Source organism: Bacillus rossius, chromosome 6, assembly GCF_032445375.1.
Source record: "Bacillus rossius redtenbacheri isolate Brsri chromosome 6, Brsri_v3, whole genome shotgun sequence".
In the NCBI taxonomy this organism is placed as follows: domain Eukaryota; kingdom Metazoa; phylum Arthropoda; class Insecta; order Phasmatodea; family Bacillidae; genus Bacillus; species Bacillus rossius.
The window spans coordinates 55,411,013-55,425,274 of NC_086334.1; the positions used below are offsets into that span (position 1 = coordinate 55,411,013).

The 14,262-nt window shown below is 37.2% G+C and overlaps 1 protein-coding gene across 6 annotated transcripts in view; it reads left to right on the forward strand.

Annotated features, from left to right (window-relative positions):
- Positions 1 to 14,262, forward strand: part of LOC134533208 (uncharacterized) — a 118,348-nt gene that overhangs the window by 11,150 nt on the left and 92,936 nt on the right. For 2 of the 6 annotated variants that reach the window (XM_063370590.1, XM_063370591.1), the window contains exon 1: positions 11,852 to 12,396. The exons of 2 other annotated variants lie outside the window; for them this stretch is intronic. The gene's annotated coding sequence lies outside the window, so the exon portion shown is untranslated. Of the gene's footprint in view, positions 1 to 11,851; positions 12,397 to 14,262 lie in introns of those variants that run through there. 2 more of the 6 variants (XM_063370589.1, XM_063370592.1) reach the window with 1 other exon arrangement.

The window sequence follows — 14,262 nt, forward strand, 5'->3', positions numbered from 1 at the left end:
CTTGAGAAGTTTTGAAATCGCTTTTTTTTCTTCTGAAGCTCTGCGCACATTGTTAGGCGGAGCCCTTAAGGGGAATTAGGCCTCGCCATCTTGCGATTTCAAATACTTTCATGCCGTTTTCAATAAAGCTTCCGTGCCACTTTTTGTATTTGACATGTCATAGGACGTAGCTTTGGTTACTTGTTGATGGGATTATCATGATAATTGTAGCCGACCACGTGAAATAATAAGTTTTTTCCCCGCGGCACTCACAGACTAGAGCTTATTAGTAAATATGTGCTTGCAACAAGGAATAGAAGGTCTGGGAGATATGATTCATGCCATGGTGTGCCAAAAATTGGGATGAATAGTTCCAAATTTGAATTATAGAAAAAATATTGAAAAGTCCAAGGTTGAAAAAATCTTAATATCCCCTTAGGTGCGGGGTCTTGCACACCATGCTGATTTATTCGTTTTCTCATCATTACTAGTGGTTAAGGGCTTTCTGGCCATTTTAACGCTGTAACTCTGTTGCGTTTGTTGTTCTGTCACAAAATTGTCAACAGATGTTCACTAAGTCTCGTGTAATCGCTGCAAAAATGTCGCGCAAGTGATAAATACAAACATTTGCTTGAATTTTGACACCCATTATATTACACTTAGTAAATATTTGTGACAGAACAACCAACGTAATAGAGGAATAATGTTAAATTTACAGAAATAGGCCTTAACTCATAGTAAGTACGAAAAAAAGAAGAAAAAATTCAACCGCATACGTGAAGATAACGGCGCTTTTAGTGACCCATGAAGTGCGTTGACTAATAACGGATGATAGACCACTCATTCTGTTCTGCGATCGACACCAACACGGACTTGACATGTCAGAATCAGCCGTTTAAAACAGTGACGTGTGCGTTTGTTTACAAATGTCAGTCCAACAGACAGCGCTATTTTTTAATGTAAATTACCTATTAAGTTTTTTTCATATACGAATCAACGTAAACGTTTTCTGCATTAAAGAATAGGTCATACTAGTTAAAAGCACCACTGAGATTTTGTAACCTCAAAATTGTACCGGCTGCGTCCGTCGTGACACTCGTTTTGGAGTTTTGCATCAGAAAATGAGCCATTCAATACTTCCGTTAGTATTGTAACTTGTTTCATGATTGCATCGATGAAATAAGTTTACAAATTTCTCAATATTTCCGTTAGAAACTTGTTGCTGTTTAAATAAAAACGTTTACCGGGTTCACGATGCCTCATTACCACAACCTCGAGGTTTCTAAGTTTTCGTTTGTTCGTGTACTAAGTGTTCATGGACCATGTCGTCAGTCATATAAGCCGTGTTATGAGCTCTTCGTCTCTGCGCTAGACGTCGTTCTGCGACTGTCCCTCGCGCCTGGATGGTAGGCAGGCCGCGACACGTGCTAGTAATGCATGTAATCTACCGGCACGCCGCCCAGGGGGAGGGGGTGTTAACAGCACAGTAACACACCTGCAATTGTCTCAAGTATCTGCCTGAGTAAAATCATATTAAGTTTCTGGTTTTGTTATTTATTCCACATTTTTATGAAGAAATTTTTTTAATACGATTTTCGAAGTTAAATTACATGAAGAGCCTAACGGTGAAAAGAAAAGGTTCTCATGAGTTTCCACGTCGCAGTCAGTCAGACAAAGCATTAGTTACGAATACTTGCTTTGCTTTTACAAATAGCATGTATCAGACGACAAAATATTAAGCTTAATATACATTAAGTGAAAAACGTTAAGCTTATTATTTTTTAACCTTGAAAAAATGCGTAAGATTTGGCCTCCTCCCCTCTTTTCCCCCAAACAAAAACACAAATTTGGAATAACCCAACATTTAGCGTGAGGCTGAGACTTGAAAGGTTGAGATGAGTGCGACTGCACACAGTCCATTCGGGCGTTTCTGAACACTTGTCACCAACATTCGAAAAAAGTCACTGCCAGTAACTGCAAATCGTCCAACACAAAAAATAACCTAGTTTTCACTCTGTCAAGTTGGCAGCAAAACAACAACAAAAAATTGTACTTTCATAGGTATTGGTAGCGAAAGCGAAGCCAAAAAGACATCGATCGAACATTTTATCTTCCAAATATGGCTGTCATAAAGTCACTCAGTGCTTTCTCATGGACAGAAATAAGGGTCTTTCAATACGGTCCAAAATCTTCACCCCCTCCCTCGGCAATAATCCGGCTTTATGCCGTCCTCGTGAGATCCACGACGAAACGTCTTATCGGACGCCCTTGGTAGAAAATCTCTTGACACGGATATATGTTTATTTTAGTTTAGGAGCGTAGGAGTAAGATTTGGTTTATTTATTTTCGTCCTGAGACCATACAAGTGTCTATTCGACACGTCACATTGAAAATTGTTGCAACTTTCAAACATACTTTATGCGCAATGTGCACAATATATACAAACGCAGCGACGCAAATTTGTAGGATTCACAAAAAAAAAAAGAGTGGGGGGGTTGTGACCCGAGAGTTTTGCGCTTGGGTTTTAACAAACACAATTCATCGCTGGATAGAGTGCTTGTATTTAAGATAATGCCCATATGTTGGCCTGTGTGCATGCAACAAGCAGAAAACTCTAAAATGCACAGAACGTTTTCTATAAACCATTGTTTTAACGTTTACGTTTACTAGCCCCGATTCACAGTCACTATTTTGAATGCGCAAGCGGGCTCAGTGAGAGTATTCTTAATTCCAGGGGAGGGGGGGGGGGCAGCCTCCCCCCTCCCCCCGGGGATATATGTCCACGCACTACGTGAAATTTGAACAATAAACCGTATTACGAATACTATCTCCTTTCAAATTGTGCAGAACTGAGGATGTAGAAATCGACTACAAAAAAAGTAAGTTGTTGAAGGAAGAAATCCCCAAAGCACCTTTTCTCTCTTTCACCTGGTACCAAAAGAACCCAACTGACCCGCACCCAATGCAGGTGTAGTATACACATTCACACATTCGTGTCTCTCGTCATGTCGACAGTCGCACGTGTTGTTCCATTCGTGCCTGGGCCCTCGTCAGTGTTAATTCACCCTCCACCTGACGGAGGGAGGTGTTATGAGAGTTAATTTTTGAGCCGGGCCACAAAAAAAAAAAGTTCAACCCGAAGGTGAACCAAGTGTGCGCGCGTCGAGATCTGCTGAGGTGTTCCCCGGGGCTTGGGATTGGGCTCTCGGAGTACTGATGCTGAGACATCCCGCGCCTGCTGCCCGTGCCGTTGAATTAACAAAACCAGCAGCGGTTTACAAGAACACATCTTCGTTCTTTAAGGGGCCCGCCTACCTGGTCACACAGACGGTGTGCAGAGCTTCAGGAAAAACAACGCGATTTCAAAACTACTCAAGATATCTGAGTGGGGTATATTTACGAAAAGCATTTAAGAGTTCGCTGAGGCCCGAAAAGTACTTTTAATTTTGTATCATGTTTTGAAACTGTATTTCTAGAAGAGTTAAAATGGCTGAAACGCATGTTTTCAGAGTAATTTTTAGGTGTAAAACAAGTGGTACAGATTCTTGAAAGCACTTAAGGGGCTTGCATTACACCTTTATCTTCATTTCCCCGTAATATAAAAATACGGTCACCGCACAAATTTCACAGTTATCAATTGACGACGAGAAGACTGCGCGCCAGTTCAGAGCCTTGAGCTTAGAGGCGATACCGCGCTAGAAATACCATCGAGCGTCGCGCTTATCATCCCGCCTCACTAACACACATACACCCCTGACGAGGCGGGCCCCTTAATGGTTACTGCAAAAGGGAAGATCGGTTTGGACGTAATATGTTGGACATACGCCATTGCTCGTTTATACTGGTTGTAATTTGGGAGACGTGGGGAGAGAATCCTAAGGAATGGACGATAGACAACGGAAAATTAAGCCAATTTTAGCTGATGTCAATTGTTACTTGCTTAGACAACGCAGATAATTCCGTGATAGGAATTAAGTGAAACTCAGCAAGCGTTAAAGCAGATGTAGCGTATGTCCAACAAATAATGTTAAAATCAACAAAAAAAAACCACATTTTATGGAAATAAGAAAAATATTTTTTTTTAACTCGTGAGGCCCTTTGCAAACTGGGGCCCTGCTGACATCGCAATTAACGTATACATTCCATTCTTATCGTATATATTTACATTTCATAGACGAGTACTTACGGTCTTAAGTACACCCGTTTTTTTATAATAATAGTATATGCATGTGTAGAAATTTGACCATGGGAAATTCCATTATTTAATACCCTGTCTGTGAATGGTTATATAATAAAGTAGAAGTACTGTTCGTACAAGTGTTTTTTTTTTTTTTTTTTCCAAATTTGAATATATGTGACTCGTGTACTTATTAATGAAAAGCATTTTTGTTCTGTAGTCTTGATTTGTAGTTTATGGAGACCTTAACAAATAGCTTGCTTATTTTTTTAATTCGTTTAAAATTGACGTGAATTGTACCGTATTGACATGTACTAAGCGCTAGAGTATCTATTCCATAAGATGACCGTTGTTCCTTTAAGCAGTAGCAGGTCAACTAACCTTGGAGAGCTTGAAGAAATCTGTCCATGATGCAGTGCTGCCATGCGGCGTTGTCAAGTTCTGAATAAGCCTAGTGCTATGATTTTTCAACACACGTTTTACGAAAAATTGTGGACAATTTACGGATAATTCTGTTGTAAGTCCAGCCAAAACGAAAATCTTAGCAAGATGAGTAAACTACAATGTTCATCATTACGTCCCTCATATAAAAAAGATTTAATGGTTTTATTTTTTGCTCGGTTTCGTTTTTAAAATGTAAGCATTCCGTGTTGTTGGTTTTATTGTTATAAATGAAGTTTTCAATAAAATAGTGTTAATTTTACAATGGTACAAGTCACATTTTATCTGAAGAAAAAAATTAAACTTGCAAAAGTTGTTGTTTTGCAAATACGTATCAGAAGAGGTGCATTATTATTTGTATGTCATTACTTTTTGACAATCTTAATCTGAATTTTCATGCAAAATTTATTTAAAATTGCTTCTGTTAATATATATATATATATTTAATTTCAGTTTAATTTTTGTTAAAAATTCTGGTTTTATTTATTTATTTTTTTTTCGAATCGGTCAGCGTTCTGTGCAAACTGGTGTTTCGGCTCACATTTGTGAGAGTTGTTTCGGTTATGTCGCAGTTGAAGATGTAAATCTGCTCCGCGGGCTCCACGCAATGTCGGAACGCGACCTGTTGCGACGGCTGCTCGCCTGCCCCGGCGAAGCGGGGCGCATGCATTAACCGTCACGTATCCTCGGGGGGCCCCTGGGTCTCGCGCCGCGCAGATCGATGTGACTTGCGGCTCGCACGGGCGCCACCCCCGTGGGCTCGCCCCTCTCTCCCCCTCTGTTCTCCTTTTCTGATCCCCCTGATTCCGACTGCGCATTGCCGGCCATTTTTAGCTTTTTCCTCGCGCTCACAGCGTTCCCTTGCACGCGGGGAAAATAAGCACTTACAATTAATCGAAAGCGGCCAATCATATTTTTTTTTTAAACTCATCACAATCACCGAACGCGGACACTCATTACAAGTGGCCACAGAAAATTATTCGGAATGCGATTAAAATATTCCATTGTAATACCGTCTGTGATTTTTTGTCAATTAACCCCCTAAGTGTCTGAAGTTACCGTTGACGTGTCTCTTCTGCACTGGCAGGCTTTTTTCAAATTATTGAACACAATATTTTTTTTTATTTAAATACTTAAACGCGTGGTGTTCAAATTTGCAATTAAATGTTTTAGAGCAGCACGCCAGTAGCCGTTTCACGTCAGAGTTTCATATTCACATCAAGCACCGATAAACATGTGATTTTCTTGCTGCCTTAACTTTTACAAAATACACATATAATTTAACGATCCATAGTGTACCACAATTTTGGGTAATTAGTTGTCAAAGTTACGTCGTAAAACTATTTTGTTCTGTACTAATATGAAGAATTAATTGGATTACAGAATTGAACGTTTTTAGATTTAAGCGTGCGACTGGCTACTTCATAATATTTTTTGCATTTCTTCCAGAAAGTGTATTTAATTTTTGATGTGTAACATCTTAGCTCTCGGTATACGGCATGTGGTGGGAGTAATTTCGTGAATGCGACGGAAGTTGAAGAACGGAAATGCGTAACAACCACGGTGCTGCCATCTGTGGCAGATGGCACGAACCAAAGTTCGCAAATAAAAAGGGAGACTTTTTATCAACTGTATTAACTGGTAAATGAATTTTAACAAGATGGGCAGTATTTTAATCAAATTCCTCATAGAAAATCAGGTCCAAAGCCTAGGTTTAGCATTTTTTTCAAGTCTTTTTCGCTTTCATTGAAGCCGTTTCATTATATAGTTTAAAATTTTGGGCTGCTTATCAAATGATTCAATAGTCGACCTAGCTGTTCCGGCAGCGAATACTAGCTAGTAACTATAAAAAAATGACTTTTAAAAAATTATAATTCGCTAGTTTTCTTGATGACTTCAGCACCCAATTAAAGTTTGTTTTTCCTGGCTAGCATCGTTAGAACTCATCTTTCCGATAGATTTTTTTTTTAGTTCACTAAAAGGTGTTGAGGTAGTAAATGTTTATTTTTGACAACTTTTTTTTTGCTTGAAAGTCTTTAATTTGTAAAAATAATACACAATCTGAATTATTACTAACCATAATTTTATACCAAACTGTTTGGTTAAAAAGTACAGTTTATTATGTACAACTATTTTTAAACTAATAGCCTACTTCAATTTATTGAAATTCATTGTATGTAGAACATTTAAAAAAATTGTAGAACCGTTTAAAATAATCGCTGTATCCAAGCATGTTTGCGACGGTTCAAGTATTTTAGGGCTGTGCCGTTTAGTGGCGAAAGTGTCTAAAGGGGAGGAAATGGAGTTGTTTGATGGTTTGAAGAGAGAGAGAGAGTGAGAGTGCGTTCAGAAGGGGAGTGGATATACTCCAGGCAAAACTACTCACCAGCTTCTCATCCCCTTACTTCTCCTCCACCTCCTACTCCCTACTCCTCCACATCATCTTCTTCCAACGGACCTTACACTGTCTTGCCTTCCCTTCCACACGTTGTCTTTTCTCCTTCCTTGTTTGATTCCGCCCATATGTTCTTGTCTCGGCTATTCCCCGCTCTCATATTCCCTCCACCTAGGCAAGTGCCGTTTCTCCTTTTCGCTCTTGTCCTCTCTCCCCTCCCCCCCCCCCTCCCCCCGATTGTTGTAAGTAGATCTTCTTTCTTTACTTTTTCGAACCGCAAGGTATCCGGAATTTTATTTCAGCGCCGTATCTTTCCCGAGGGTTCTCTGATAGTTTCTTTCTTCTTTAGACAACGTTATATATCAGTAAACCTGTATCATAGGAAAATATTTTTTTCAACTTGTAATTTTTTTTATATTTGATTGATCTGCCGTCCCAGTTATTCTTGCTAAGTACCAAAATTTATCCTTAGTTTATCTTTCTTGTTCACTTTTTTTTTCATGTTAATTTTTTTAATTTGAATTCGGGTTCAACATTTGGATAGTCTGTTCCGCCACATGCGCATCTTGTCCTCGTGAGACGATGTTGTTAACTGTGATACTTCTGACTTTCTCCATTTATCCTCTGTCATTCGTACTGGTGTCCAAAAATCATCATCTCAAAAAGAAACCCGAGGACTTTCCCACAGAGCCTGAGGTACGTGGTATGCATCCATTAGAATAGCACCACTCGGAAATGTTGAGAATTCGGAGCCCCAAGTTCTGGGTTACGTGCTTCAAAAATACTTAATGTGAACCATACTGGAGGTTCATAAACGATAGGTAGAGACGAGAAATATTCGCGTTTTCATTTCGCATAGACTAGAATCCAAATGGGTTAAATTAACGTTATTCTGCTTTAGTGATTGGACCACAGTTTGCCTGACTCTGAGCCAATGAATAACCCTCAATGTAAGAATTATCGACTCGGACCACAGTTTGCCTGACTCTGAGCCAATGAATAACCCTCAATTTAAGAATTATCGACTCACAAGCATCCCAGTTTCAGGTGTCACGAGTCAGTAGCCAATGAACTGGTGTCATTTTCCCGACTACATATAGGATAGTGGAGTATTTCCTAGAGGTCATTAAAACCGCGAATTTTTGTTCCATCCCTAACTATAGGGAATAAACATTGAGGTGTGGAGAAAAGGGGTGATTTCTGTCAAGAGTGACAAATAGTTCCTTTGACCATGTGTATGGAATGACACCAACATTCAAAGTTGGACAACCACCGCTATCTACATCGTTATCGCCGCTGATACTGAAGTGAACGCCATGTGCGGAAGTTAGTGGCCTGACGGAACTTCTCAAATTTCCCAGTTCACTACTTATTCATTGTGTGGCCATGTCTGAGTTCAAGTACACAGCGTTGTACTGGCGACCTCTGTAAATGGTATTTGCCAGCTAAAACAGGTTTTAAAATTAGTTTTTTTGAGTAAAATATAATTACAGCAAAAATTTCAGCTGAAAATATTACATTTTTATACTTCATTATAAATATTTATTGCGATCTATTTAAGTTTCTACCTTTGTTTCGTAAGTTACGATCGGTATATGTACATGTATTTGTTGAAACGTCGTTACAAACCTGTTAAAAAAGTATATATTATTTTTTCATTAAATATGTTAGTCCTGGTGAAATGTAAAGTTAAAATCTTTTACGGGGGTTTTTTAGTTACTAAATTGTTAAAGAAGTATCCTACAAAACGCTTTTTAAAATTGTGACTTCTCTTTACCTGGCAGTTCGCGAAAAGTGCACGGATTCGTTTACTCGCATACATGCATACTTCACGTCCAGTTTAACAGTCCTCGTGATGTCACTTCTGGGGACAGGTACGAGTGCGTACTTCAGGTGAATTCGGACACGACCATAATATAGTCTCTGCCCCGCTAGCACAGATGTCGCTAATGTACCGCGCTACCGAATCAACGTGAATGGGCTCGGAATTCGAACCAGAGTCATTTTAAATGCGAGTTTTAAAGTTATTTATTCAGATTGTAGGCCAGGTAAGGAATACGGAACACATTTTAAATTTTTCATTTACGTCCTTGTGGTTTGGGGATAAATCGACGGGCCGCTGAATGTAACCACAGAGAGGAAATGAATGAGTTAAGGTGGGGAATCGCAGATGGCGTAACTGTTGCACTAAGGGCTGCATGTATAGAATCATAAGAATCTTGTAGGCAGCCTTAATTTCAAAAAAGGAAACTTAATTACGGGGCTAGAATCTCTCTTCGGCTTCCCGTATGCAAGGCAACCCTTCCTTTTAAGAAAAAGGCAGTCATATCCGCGACTACTAATGTTGATTGCGACTATCCGAAGCTTGGTTGTATTTAGTCGATATTTTCTTTGAATGATTTCTGCAATGGGAGTGCATGACTTGGTGTAAGCTTTTGGACATACGCCATTGCTTAGCACATGTATGTCTATAGAAGAAAACTACTACAAACATACATGTGCTTAGCAATGGCGTATGTCCAAAACCTTACATCAAGTCATGCACTCCCATTGCACAAATCTTTCAAAGAAAATATCAATGCCCGGTATGGACCCGGTATGCATATTTCTCTGAGGAAGTTGCATCGTATAATGAAAATATATATAAATGTTTACTGGAAGCTGTTAAAACAAAAAAGGCTAGCAATAATCCACTTTAAAAATATATGTATATGCAGGTAATACTAAAAGATGAAACCGTAGCCATTATAATATAATTTAATTCTTACGTGCATGAATATTTAAGAAATAAATGTTTTTTTTTTTTTTCAGGTGAGAGTTAATATAGATGCAGATAACCTTATTTTGCTAATTCACTGTTCTAACAGAACTCCGTCAAAAACAAATGTATTAGTTATTTTATTTGTAATAAATTATAAATGCAACACGTAAGGTTCATGAACCATTATGTTTTGGAATTTTTGAAGGGGGAGGGGAAATCATTTAACTACCCATATAGGTAAGACTCACGGCGCGGTACGCGGTACAGAATGAAACAAGGTGTATGAGTTATTGTTAAAATATGTACCTAATTGAGGTTTCGATAACCGTATACCTCCCCCCCTTAATCCAATGTTTGTGCTTAATTTTACTTCTAGAGTAGTTTCTGGAAGTGGAAAACGGTGATGTCAAATAACTGCGATGCTTATAGTGGACATTAATAACAGTTGGATAAATTAAGCTGCAGTTAAGTCAAACATTTTATGCATTGGTGTGCACCACGCCTTATGAATATTTTTTTTTTGTGTTGTGTCCTAGGGTCAAATATTTTTTTATTCCTATTTTCTTTATTTATTACTACCTACATGTCATTGGGAAGGGGGGGAGGAGAGCATGATTTTTTTTATTTATTTATTTGGTTGCCTCCTGTTTTCTCCAGTACATACTAGAAGGGAGTTGTCAATATACAAAATACAAACAAAAAATTAAAACTTATAGACAAACACAAATCTTAAATACAAAACATAACCACACTCCTGGATACTACAATCTTTGTCTTGGCAATATTATTTAGGTTGCTGATACATCCTAACCACCATACTTGCTGAAATACAAAAACCAACATATTACCTAATATTCTTCAACTGAATAAAAGGATTTTTTTACCAAATATTTCTTTAGTTCTTGTTTAAACCTATTTAAATGGACAATTTCCTTAATTTCAGTTGGTAATTTATTAATTAGTTTGATGCTACTGTAGTAGGGTCCTTGTGAAAATAGTTTTGTTCTATGTGTGATTAAATGTAAATCACATCTATTTCTAGTTTGATAACTGTGTATATTACTATTTGATATTACTGTGGAGTTACGCATTGTCTAAAGTATAGTATGAAAAATGTACAGGCAAGGAAAAGTCATAATATTTAATTGTTTAAACAATGGTTTGCAGTGAGTCCTTTGTGTCTTACCATTTATTATTCTAACTATCTTTTTTTGAATTTTAAACACTTTTTTGAACAGTGATGCGTTTCCCCAAAAAATAATTCCATATGTTAATATAGACTGTACATTTGCAAAGTATAATGCCATTACAACTTCTAAAGAGCAGATTTTTTTGATAGTATGTATAACATAGCACATTGAACACAATTTTTTGTATATGGCATTTATATGTATATGCCAATTTAAATTTGTATCTATCTGTAGCCCTAAAAATTTAATATGGTCAGTCATGTTAATTTGTTTACCATTTACAGTAGCAAAATCATGTTTACTGGCTAGACTATTTACTCGTGTAAATTGTAATATAATGGATTTTGATAAATTTAGTACTAGTTTATTTTTTATAAACCAATTATTTGCTTCCTCTAGTATAGAATTCATGCTATCTAGTAGGTAACCCATGCACGGTGTTTAGGTTCGTAGTATGTAATTGGGTATTGAAACCAATTTTTTCTCTTGTTGATGAATTAATTATCTTTCTGGGAAAAAATAGTCATACATTTAAAATGGCGAGGTATCCCTAGCGCTTTGATGTAATTGTTAGGGTAGTTGTAACTATCTAATTAATACTTGTTAGTTTGCGTGCGTTAATACTAATTTTTTAGTACTGCCAATAACGCTTATGGAAGGAAATGCTACAATAAATTTGTCTTCAATTCGTGTATTACCCCCTCCCCTTTTTTTTCCACCCACGGAGCAGGCAGAAGGACGTGGGCGTGGTTGCTTATTTAGACAGTGGAGCGATGGAGTTAATTGAAAATTATGTACCGTTAGTATTAATTGCAGATGCAGTACTCTCGCGTTTTAAAATAGCTTCTCAGCTCTTGAAATATTTAATCGATACTGCGAAGCCAGCTGCACCTGAGTCCACAGCCCAGACAATCCCGGAATTACCCCGACACGGAATTGTTATGGCGTTGCCAAGGGGGAGGGGCAATTTTTTTCCCTTCTTTTTATTATTCTAGAAGAAAAATTAAACATGTCAACACGGTACGCCGTTCCGGGCAGCTGTTCATTTCTGGGTTCTCCGCGTAGGTGCATCTTGCAGCGTGCTATTTTTCGGAACTACGAGAGGTGATCACTGTCGAGTAGCAGTTTCAAAAATGACATTCGTAAATGGGAAATCGCGCGGTAGTTGGTCCTACGGTGCGCGGTGAACGATTGTCGCCACGAACGTTTGGCAACAGTGTGGAAGGGCATGGGAAACCTCTCTCGCGAGCTGCTTTCAGCGACTGTTTCCTTGTGGATCCCGTCATTTTTTCCTCCGAGTACGACAGTGTGCGCGACGTATAGAATGCGAAATGCGTGGATCGAATGCAGATATGTGGGTGCGTGTTGTTTGTTGTGTTAAAAACACGCCTGGCGAAGTGAATCCCCGTTGCAACGGGATGCTGACATTGGTGAAGTGTACGTAGCTGATGAGGTGTGAACCAATTGAGCTGCTTTGTGTTGTTCAGTTTATTTTCGTTCTCGGTTGTAAATTGTGACTAGATGGCATTCTCGCTTTCTCGTTTTATTGACGTTTATATGATAATGGTCCTGACAGTTGTAAATTAAGTTTACCGTTTCTCTGAAATTGCTTTAAGCTCTAACAAAAACAAAAATTACAATAGTCCATTCATAATGTTTTTGTACGTCATTTATTAAATGTTAAATTATTTTACAGTGGTTTTCAAAGTGCATATATGCTAATTTGGGTATGAAGATAGGTTATATCGTAAAGTAGGGATGCTTTGTCGATATATAATCTACATAACCTCATTTAAATGAATGCATAAATAAGTACTATATCTTATTTCTGTCATCGATATTAGCACTTAGTTATTTAAATGTATGGATTTCTAAGTATTTTACCCATTGTAATTACCATCTTTACTTGCCCAATATTTTTGTGTAAACCTGTGCACAAATAAAATACCTAAATGATGCAATAGGCTAAACTGTATCATAGGTATGATGGATTTCCGATTTCCATAACCTGGAATATAACATTCTATTTTATAAAATGGATTCTAAATAAAAGTACAGAAAATAAGTTGGTTAAAGAATTAATTTTTTTTATTGCATCATGCTACTTTCTGAAATATTAATGAATGAGTCTTTGTAGTGATTGATAGGTACTGATTTATTTTTGCTTGTTTTGAAAGTGTTGAGAGGGTTAACTTTTAAGTTTTACTGGTAAACTAATGAACTTGACATTGATCCGCCATGTTAAGGATTTTTGCACGTAATTAGTGGGGAAACATTAGCTTTGTGTACTGAACACATATTTCTCTGTGATGTAAGTGAAGTAACACTTGAATGAACACAAATGTAGATTTGTTTCCTCTAACCAAACTTCAACCACAGCTAGCCTAGGCTAGAGACCTAGGGATTTAGTGACATTCTTGGAAAGATGAAAGTAAAGGAATGAGCAATATTTTATGCATTCTGTAGTGCTGGGTATTACAGTTGTTGGAACTTATGCCTTCCTAAAGTGTGTGTTTTTATTATACATGACCATTTTACTTGTAGGTTCTATATAATTAGACATCAGTTGACAAATTGTGAAGTTACAGGCTTTTAAAAAAATTAATAGTTGAGAATATTAATGGTATCGGTAGCCTACCATTAGGTACTTTCAAATCATTGTCACACTTCCCAGAGCACAGGCAGAGAGAAAGCACAGAGGACACATATATCTACATAGAATTTGGTCCTTGTTGTACATAGTTTAAACAAAGAGAATTTCATACAGTTTAATTTAATTAAAATTTTAAATGTTAAGTGTTAAGCTTCTGAAATAGGTTTTATTTTGTTTTATGTACCTAGATTTTTTGTGATGCTTAAGAAGTAGGTGTTAGACTGTTAATACCATTGAACCAATGTTATATAGTTGTGTTTAAACTAGAAAAAAAGCTTTCTGCCCGTTAAATTTTCATTATATTGTAATTATTGGCAATGGTTTATGCTAACATAATATAATTAATTTATGTCTGGACCCCACAAATGTGTTGTTCATTTTCAGGTATAAAATAATAGATGTGATTAATTTAAGAAATATTATGTTTGCATAGTAAAAATGAACATGATTTTAATGTAAAGATGATGAATAAATTACTTTTTATATTACAACAGCTTCAAAGACCTTCAAATTTTACATTAAATTTTGTAACATTGATTTGCTTTACATGTAAGTAATTGCTCTGAAAACCTGAGTGTGTTCTTAAAATGCATTCATAGATGTCTATTTCTTAGTGGATACACATGTCTAGCAGAACAGTTATTATCAAGCTATACTTACCTAGTA